The 8600-nt window shown below is 42.1% G+C and overlaps 2 pseudogenes; one reads left to right on the top strand and one right to left on the bottom strand.

The window, feature by feature from the left end:
• Positions 1–5850: 5850 nt before the first annotated feature.
• Positions 5851–6103, bottom strand: LOC119618421 (small integral membrane protein 30-like; annotated as a pseudogene).
• A 191-nt stretch (positions 6104–6294) lies between these two features.
• On the top strand, positions 6295–7322 carry LOC140710232 (histone-lysine N-methyltransferase SETMAR-like; annotated as a pseudogene).
• The last annotated feature ends 1278 nt before the right edge of the window (positions 7323–8600 follow it).

Genomic DNA, 8600 nt, shown 5'->3' with positions numbered 1-8600 from the left:
CAGTTAATTTTTGTATTTTCAGTAGAGACAGGGTTTTGCCGTGTTGACCAGGCTGGTCTTGAACTCCTGACCCCAGGTGATCCGCCTACCTCAGCCTCCCAAAATGCTGGCATTACAGGTGTGAGCTGCCATGCCCAGCCCAATTTAACTTAATTTTAAGTTCATATTAATTTAATTATTTGTATAGCTAATACTTGCACATGCTCTAAACTTAATTTCTTAGAGAAGGGTGGTTGGCATAAAATTTCCCTTCTGCATCAGCCACCAGCTACCCAGTTCCTCTCCCTGGAGGCATCCAGTGTTGCCAGTTTCTCATGTAATCTTCCAGAGACACTCTGAACATCTAAGCAATTACGCACAGATATATATTTTTTTCCTCTTTGTGTTTACATAAAAGGCAACATACTCTACTTCAGACTCACTCACATGGCTATAATCGAAGATAGCAATATTGGCAAGGATATGGAGAAATTGAAACCTCTGCAGATTGCTGGAAGGAATGTAAAATACTGCAGCCGCTTACCATATCAGCCAGCACTTCTCCCCCAGGCATATACCCAGGAGAAAGGAAAACACAAATTCACACAAAAACTTGTACTCCAGTGTTCATGTTATTCATAATAGCCCAAAATGGAAACAATCCAAATGTCTATCCACTGGTTAACAGATAAACTCTGTTAAAAATATATACAATAGAATACTATTCAGCCATAAAGATGAAATACTGATACATGCCACAACACACTAAGCCTTGAAAGCACCATGCTAAACGAAAGACGCTGGACACCAAAGTCAATGCATTGTATCATTTCATGTATATGAAATGCCTAGAAGAGGCAAATTCATAGAGACAGAAAACAGATTGCTGGAGGAGGAAAGAATGGGAAGTGACAGCTAACGAGAACAGGTTTTTTTTTTTTTTTTTTTTTTGGAGTGATAAGAATGTTCTGGAACTGGATAATGGTGATGGTTGTACAACCTTGTGAATATACTACAACCACTGAATTGTGTACTTAAAAAATGTATTCTATAATATAGGAATTACTTCTCAATAAAATAAGTAGCATATTATACATATGCCTTGCCTTTTTCCCTTATCATCTAGAGACCAATTAAAAGGGGATGAGACATGCAAAAGCAATATGAAATACAGTGGTGGCTTCTGTGAGCACTGGCCAAATTAAAAATGATAGTAACCCAAATCTAAAACTACTTGCCTCAAAAAAAAGAATATTGGCTGGGCAAGGTGGCTCACCCCTGTAATCCCAGCACTTTGGGAGGCCAATGTGGGCAGATCACTTGAGGTCAGGACTTTGAGACCAGCCTGGCCAACATGGTGAAACCCCATCTCTACTAAAAATACAAAATTTAGCCAGGTGTGGTGGCAGGTGCCTGTAATCCCAGCTACTTGGGAGGCTGAGGCTGCAGAATCACTTGAACCTGGGAGGCAGAGGTTGCCCGAGATTGCGGCACTGCACTTCAGCCTGGGCAACAGAGTGCAACTGTGTATCCGAAAAGAAAAAAAAAAAAAAAAAAAAAGGGAATATTCAAGTATTTCTACAACTAAGTTTTTAAAAACTCTGTAACTGGTTATCAGTAAGCTGAAAACCGAACCCATCTGAGGCTGAACCTGCAGCTTGTGTGTTAACACAGTTGAATTCACAGCCTACAGTACTTTTTTTTTTGAGACAGAATCTCGCTCTGTCACCCAGGCTGGAGTGCAGTGGTGCATTCTTGGCTCACTGCAACCTCTGCTGCCTGGGTTCACGTGATTCTCCTGTCTCAGCCTCCTGAGTAGTTGGGGTTACAGGCGTCCGCCACCACGCCCAGCTAATTTTTGTATTTTTAGTAGAGATGGGGTTTCACCGTCTTGGTCAGGCTGGTCTTGAACTCCTGGCCTCATGATCCAACTGCCTCAGCCTCCCAAAGTGCTGGGATTACAGGCAGGCATAGGCCACCACACCCGGCCTATAGTACTTTTAATGAAAAGTGAGGGCAATGGTTGAGAACGAAAGCAAGCCTGACAAGATGGAACTGGAAGAAAAATATCCAGAAATATTCTGAGACTCCCCCGACCCTACCACCGTGCAATACTCCCACTGTACCTCTCCTGCCTTAGGAAGAGTCCTCGCCCTTTGAGGGAAAATGACCACACTTTCATGCCCTGCTTCTACACGTTTTTACGTGGCTGGTAACCAGAATTGAAATGCAACAAGGCCTGGGAGTGAAATGCGTTATTATGGAAGGAGAATGAAGAATTACTTCTTGAAGGAAGAGCATGGCTGCACCCGCGTGTATAGTCATACTGTAAATAAAAACAAAAACAAAACAAAGATACATATAGTCATCATGAGAAGGGACTTAGGGTCCCTGGGCACAGAGGGTGGAGTTTGTTTCTCAGCTGGAATGAAGTTATTGATTTAGGTGCATTCTTTCAGGGGGCGTGGGCAGCTGCTTTAGCAGTTTGCAGCTTTGGCTAATGTTCTGAATGCTGCTCTGTGCAAAATGACATGGCAAAGCCAGAGACACTTTGGCATAAGACAGAGAAAGAATTCAAAGACTTCAGGAGATAGGAATGCTGCCCTGGAACTGCAGTGGGTTACCCCCTTACCGGCTCCTCCCGCCTCCATGTGGCTTCCATCAGGGCTGGAAGGCTCTCCACTCACCGTGGCCTTGAGAAACGGATTGGCGAGGAAGATGGCAGTCTTTCAAATGGGCTTTCATTAGCGGTTCTCCTGGCCTGGGGATGTTGGTGGTACGGGCTGGAATTGCCTTGCTGATCTCAGCGAGGATGAGAGGAGCAGGCGTTGGCTTGGTCCACGTGGCCACAGTTACCTGCCAGAAGCCAAGTAGACCGGGTGATCATAATAGGCAATAAGGCAAGCGTGCTTATTAAGTTTCACAACATGGTTGGTGTAAGGCCCAGAGATCTTTAGTTGTGGTTAATTAGTGGGTTCCCAGGAATTAAAGTGACAGGTGCTCCATCCTTTTGTACGCAACCATAAAATAAAAACAGAATAAAATAGACCAGGCTAGGTGGCTCACGCCTGTAATCCCAACACTTTGGGAGGCCGAGGCGGGCGGATCACCTGAGGTCAGGAGTTCGAGACCAACCTGATCAACATGGTGAAACCCCCATCTTTACTAAAAATACAAAAATTAGCCGGGCGTGGTGGTGGGCGCCTGTAGTCCCAGTTACTCAGGAGGCCGAGGCAGAAGAATTGCTTGAACTTGGGAGGCAGAGGTTGCAGTGCGCTAAGATCATGCCGCTGCACTCCAGCTTGGGTGACAGAATGAGACTCCGTCTCAAAAAATAAAATAAAATAAAATAAAGTAAGTCCAGGTCTAATGAAAATCAAGACACAAGGAAGTCAAGAACTGGTATGAACTGGTGTCTAATTCTGTACGCTGGGTCACTTCATCGATCCAGAGTCTCTCGTCTAGAGACTGGACACCGTTAAGTAATATGGTCTAGGTAGCCTTGAGACCCACATGATCTCCAAGGCAACCTTGAGGGCTTCTTCCTCACATTTCCCCAAAGAGGAATGTGCCCTGGGAGAAAGAACATACCAAAACCTTTGGTCTACTGGATACTGGATCCAATCTAATGAATGCTAATTATTGGGATCCTAGGAGCCTCGACATCACCGTGGTCTGCCCTTTGGAGTGAGGTCTATGTGGATCCAGAGATGGAGTTGGGATCGAGTCCACCAATAGCAAGCCCATCCCAAGGATCTTTTCTGTCCAGATGTAGATAGTTGATGGATCTCCTCAGAATCAGGCATCATCCTCCACTGGCTTGTTAAGCCCTGGAGTAAATGCCACCATGGTGGGCAGGGCCAAAAACGAGACACTGGAACTTCCTCTTGCCTCCAAAATAGCAATCAAAAGCATTGTTATCTCTAAAAAATGTTTTAAGTACACATTTCAGGGGTTGTAGTATATGGTAGATAGTCCCAAACATCAAACACTTGGAAAGTTGGAAAGGTGTGCTTGGTGAACCCCGTGGCATCCCCACTGAATCTGCAATTCAGCCGCTGCACAGGGTGTCAGTTGAATTAGCCTTAGCTTTATCAGGTGGTTCTCCAACTGTCCATCCCAACCCAACTCCCATTTTCTTCTCACTGGGCAAAATCAATACAGTGCCTGGAAACTGGTGTGCACTATTTTTTTTTTTTTTTGAGGCGGAGTCTCTCTCTGTCACCCAGGCTGGAGTAATATTGCGTGACCCCAGCTCACTGCAACCTCCGCCTTCCAGGTTCAAGTGATTCTCCTGCCCCAGCCTCACGAGTAGCTGGAATTACAGGCATGCACCACCACGCTTGGCTAATTTTTGTATTTTTAGTACAGACAGGGTTTCACCATGTTGGCCGGGCTGGTCTCGAACTCCCGACCTCAAGTGATCTGCCCGCCTTGGCCTCCCAGAGTGCTGGGATTACAAGCAAGAACCATCGTGCTTAGCCTGGTATGCACTTTTTTTTTTTTTGAGACAAGAGTCTCGGCCTGTTGCCCTGCCTGGAATGCAGTTTCGCGATCCTGGCTCACTGCAACCTCCGCCTCCCGAGTTCAAGTGATTCTCAGCCTCCTGAGTAGCTGGGACTACAGGCATGTGCCGCCACACCCAGCTAATTTTTGTATTTTTAGTAAAGATGGGGTTTTGCCATGTTGGCCAGTCTGGTCTTGAACTCCTGGACTCAAGTGACCCTTCCACCTCGGCCTCCCAAAATGCTGGGATTACAGGCATAAGCTACTGTGCCTGAACCCGGTATGCATTTTTGATTGCGCAAACGCATTTTTCTCCATCATGAAAGAGAAAATACCAGACGATGTTTCCTTTTACTCCTTTACAGGTCTTCCTCAGAGTCCTCTCTCCTTTTGGAACATAAGTTGTTCCCAGTGAAACAGAACATTGCACATAACAGCTAATTGGTCTATTACATTGAAAGCAACATGTCGATAGACCAGGAAAAATAGAGGAACAGCTACCTTGAAGATACATATATATATATATTTTAAATTATGTATATGGAATATATAATCATAATCTCATGTATATGGATATATATTATATGGATAGATAATATATGGTTGGTGCAAAAGTAATTGTAGTTTTTGCATTGTTGAAATTTGTTGTTTGATATTGGAATACATTCTTTTTTTTTAAACAACATAATGGATTTATACTTAATATAGTACTTATCAGGAGGATGTTACTTAGTTAATGTAAAGTTTTTTTCTTAATGTTAAATCTCTTTTCCATGTCAATGTCTATAGTTTTTTTAACATTAATTTTTTTTCTGCATTTCAGTGTTAGATACACTGAATACATTTTTCTAAATGTTTTTTCTCCAGAGAAAAAAGTTTCCCTTTTTGACTGACTCTCTGATATCTAAATACAATATTAACTTGGGAGACAACAAAACAAAAATCTAATAAAAAGACGGAGAAAACTCCCCAGCGATTCAGGAGGCAGTGATTATAACTAAACAGTGGTGATTTCCTAAGATTCTGAGCAAGAACTTCCTTCTTCCTATTTCACATTCTTTGAGAATTCTAAAACTATGAAATATTACTTAGTACATTTCAGCCATCCTACTTCTTTGACCTCCTTTCTAACTAGCAAATACAAATTATAGGCTCCATTTTTCTGTGCATTATTTGTTGTAAAGAAAACATTTTTTTTTTTTCAATTTATATATGTGTGTCTGTTCCCATTTCATGGAAACAATGAAAAATGTAAAACTCCCTTATTTACTGATTCTTGGAAACTTTCAGACACCAAAGCTAAGGTTTAGCCTCTATAGCACAAAGATTTTCAGGGTGAGGTTTGATTCAGTAGGCCTTTCAAAGTCACATCTGTCCATTTCTTTTTCGTGCATATACCCCCAAGCAGCACAAATGCCTGTAATGCTGAGAACCACACCTAACAAGAGGGCGATTGCATCATCGGCTTCTACTGCTTCGACAACAGGCAGCACCAAAAGCAGTGACATGAGGACTAAGGACAACTGTGTTGAAACTGAGGTCATGATGTTGGAATCTTGAGGGCTGAAGGTTCTAAAGAAATGGTATATACAGAATTCTATCTGACTTGAAATTTTCCCTTCCTGGAGCTCCGGATGCTGACATGAAGAAGTTCCACATGACACTACCTTCCAGGAAGCAGCCATTACAGGACGGGAATACATTCTTAAATTTGATTATGTCATACATCATCTTAATGAGCATTTCTCTCTTTATTTATTTTTGCTAATGACTTATTACTTGCTGTTTATTTTTTATTTGTTTTAGACTATGGAAATGATGTTAGACAAAAAGCAAATTCAAGCAATATTCTTATTCAAGTTCAAAATGGATTGTAAAGCAGTGGAGACAACTCACAACATCAATAATGCAGTTGGCCCAGGAACTGCTAATGAACATACTGTGCAGTGGGAGTTCAAGAAGTTTTGCAAAAGAGAGGAGAGCCTTGAAGATAAGGAGCATAGTGGCCAGTCGTCGGAAGTTGACAACGACCAACTGAGAGCAATCATGGAAGCTGGTCCTCTTACAACTATACCAGAAGCTGCTGAAGAACTCAACGTCCACCATTCTACGGTCGTTCGGCATTTGATGCAAACTGGAAAGGTGAAAAAGCTTGATAAGTGGGTGCCTCATGAGCTGAGCAAAAATCACAAACGTCATTTTGAAGTGTCGTCTTCTCTTATTCTACACAACAACAATGAACCATTTCTCCATCGGATTGTGATGTGCCACAAAAAGTGGATTTTATACGACAACCAGTGATGACCAGCTTGGTGGTTGGACTGAGAAGAAGCTCCAAAGCGCTTCCCAAAGCCAAACTTGCACCAAAAAAAGGTTATGGTCACTGTTTGGTGGCCTGCTGACGGTCTGATCCACTACAGCTTTCTGAATCCCGGCAAAACCATCACATCTGAGAATTATGGTAAGCAAATCGATGAGATGCACCAAAAACTGCAATGCCTGCAGCTGGCACTGGTCAACAGAAAGGACCCAATTCTTCTCCAGGACAACGCCAACCATAGGTCCCTCAACCAACGCTTCAAAAGTTGAACAAATTAGGCTACAAAGTTTTGTCTCATCTGCCATATTCACCTGACCTCTTGCCAACCAACTACTGCTTCTTCAACCATCTTGACAACTTTTTCCAGAGAAAATGCTTCCACAACCAGCAGGATGCAGAAAATGCTTTCCAAGAGTTCGTCAAATCCCGAAGCACAGATTTTTACATTACAGGAATAAACAAACTTATTTCTCATTGGCAAAAATGTGTTGATTGTAATGGTTCCTATTTTGATTAATAAAGATGTGCTTGAGTCTAGTTATAATTTTAAAATCACAGTCCAAAACGGTAATTACTATTGCACCAACCAGAATATATAGAATATATAACATAATATATAACATATTCCAAATATACTATATAAAAATATTGTATATATTTATTTATATATATTAGCTATATATTTCATATATATTATACTCCATATATAATATAGATCATATATATTCCACATATTATATATAATACTCCATATATATATTTCATTCATCATGTATATTTCATATATAGTATATTTAGGCAGGGTCTCGCTCTGTTGCCCAGGGTGGAATGCAGTGGCACAATCACTGCAGCCTCTACCTCCCAGGCACAAGCAATCCTCTCACCTCAGCCTCCTGAGTAGCTGGGACTACAGGTACGCACCATCACACTTGACTAATTAAAAATTTTTTTGTGCAGACAGGATCTCACTATGTTGCCCAGGAGTCAAACTGCTGGACTTAACCAGTCCTCTTGTCCCAGCCTCCCAAAGTGCTGAGATTGTAGGCTTGAGCCATCACACCCAACAGAGGATACTTTTTCTGGCTGTTCTGCACCACAGCTTCCTTGGATGGGTAGAAGTGTGTTCATTTATCATCTAGCACATAGGCTCCTGAAACAGGAGGAATAATGTTCAAACATGATCAAAAGGAGTATACATCTCACACAGAGAAGCTGGGCTTGGAGCTGTTTTAACTGAATGTGACTGAACATGGTCTTAATTTGTAAAAGAAGGCAGGTTTTGAGTTATTTAAAAGATGCATATAGGAAAAATTTTCAACTTTGTGCACGTTGGGATTATGAACATGTGTCTGTGCACAGGTATAGGTGTGCATGAGCCCTTGAAAGTCAAAGCATAGGCCAGGAACAGTGGCTCACACCTACAATCCCAGCACTTTGGAAGGCCAAGCCTGGTGGATAGCTTGAGTCCAGGAGTTTGCCTAAGTCAGGGAGTTTGAGACCAGCCTGGGCGACATGGGGAAACTCCGTCTCCATAAAATAAATAAATAATTTTTTACAGTTAAAATTAAAAATTAGAAAAAAAGAAAGTCAAAGGGTGGACTGCAGTGAGCATTTTATTGTTTTTGTCTGGCCAGCAGCCCAAATGCCTTTGGAGAAAAGTTACCCTCAACTCTAGTCGTGCAATACCAAAGAAGGCACCAATCAGATCACCTTGCACGTGTGGCCACAGGACTGGGCAAACAATCCAGGCTGATAACAGGTTTTTGTTTGTTTGTTTGTTTGTTTTTGTTGTTGT

The sequence above is a fragment of the Chlorocebus sabaeus genome, chromosome 2 (genome assembly GCF_047675955.1).
Source record: "Chlorocebus sabaeus isolate Y175 chromosome 2, mChlSab1.0.hap1, whole genome shotgun sequence".
In the NCBI taxonomy this organism is placed as follows: Eukaryota; Metazoa; Chordata; class Mammalia; order Primates; family Cercopithecidae; genus Chlorocebus; species Chlorocebus sabaeus.
Note: the sequence above shows the minus strand (reverse complement) of the source record. Positions and strands in the feature narration are given on the sequence as shown.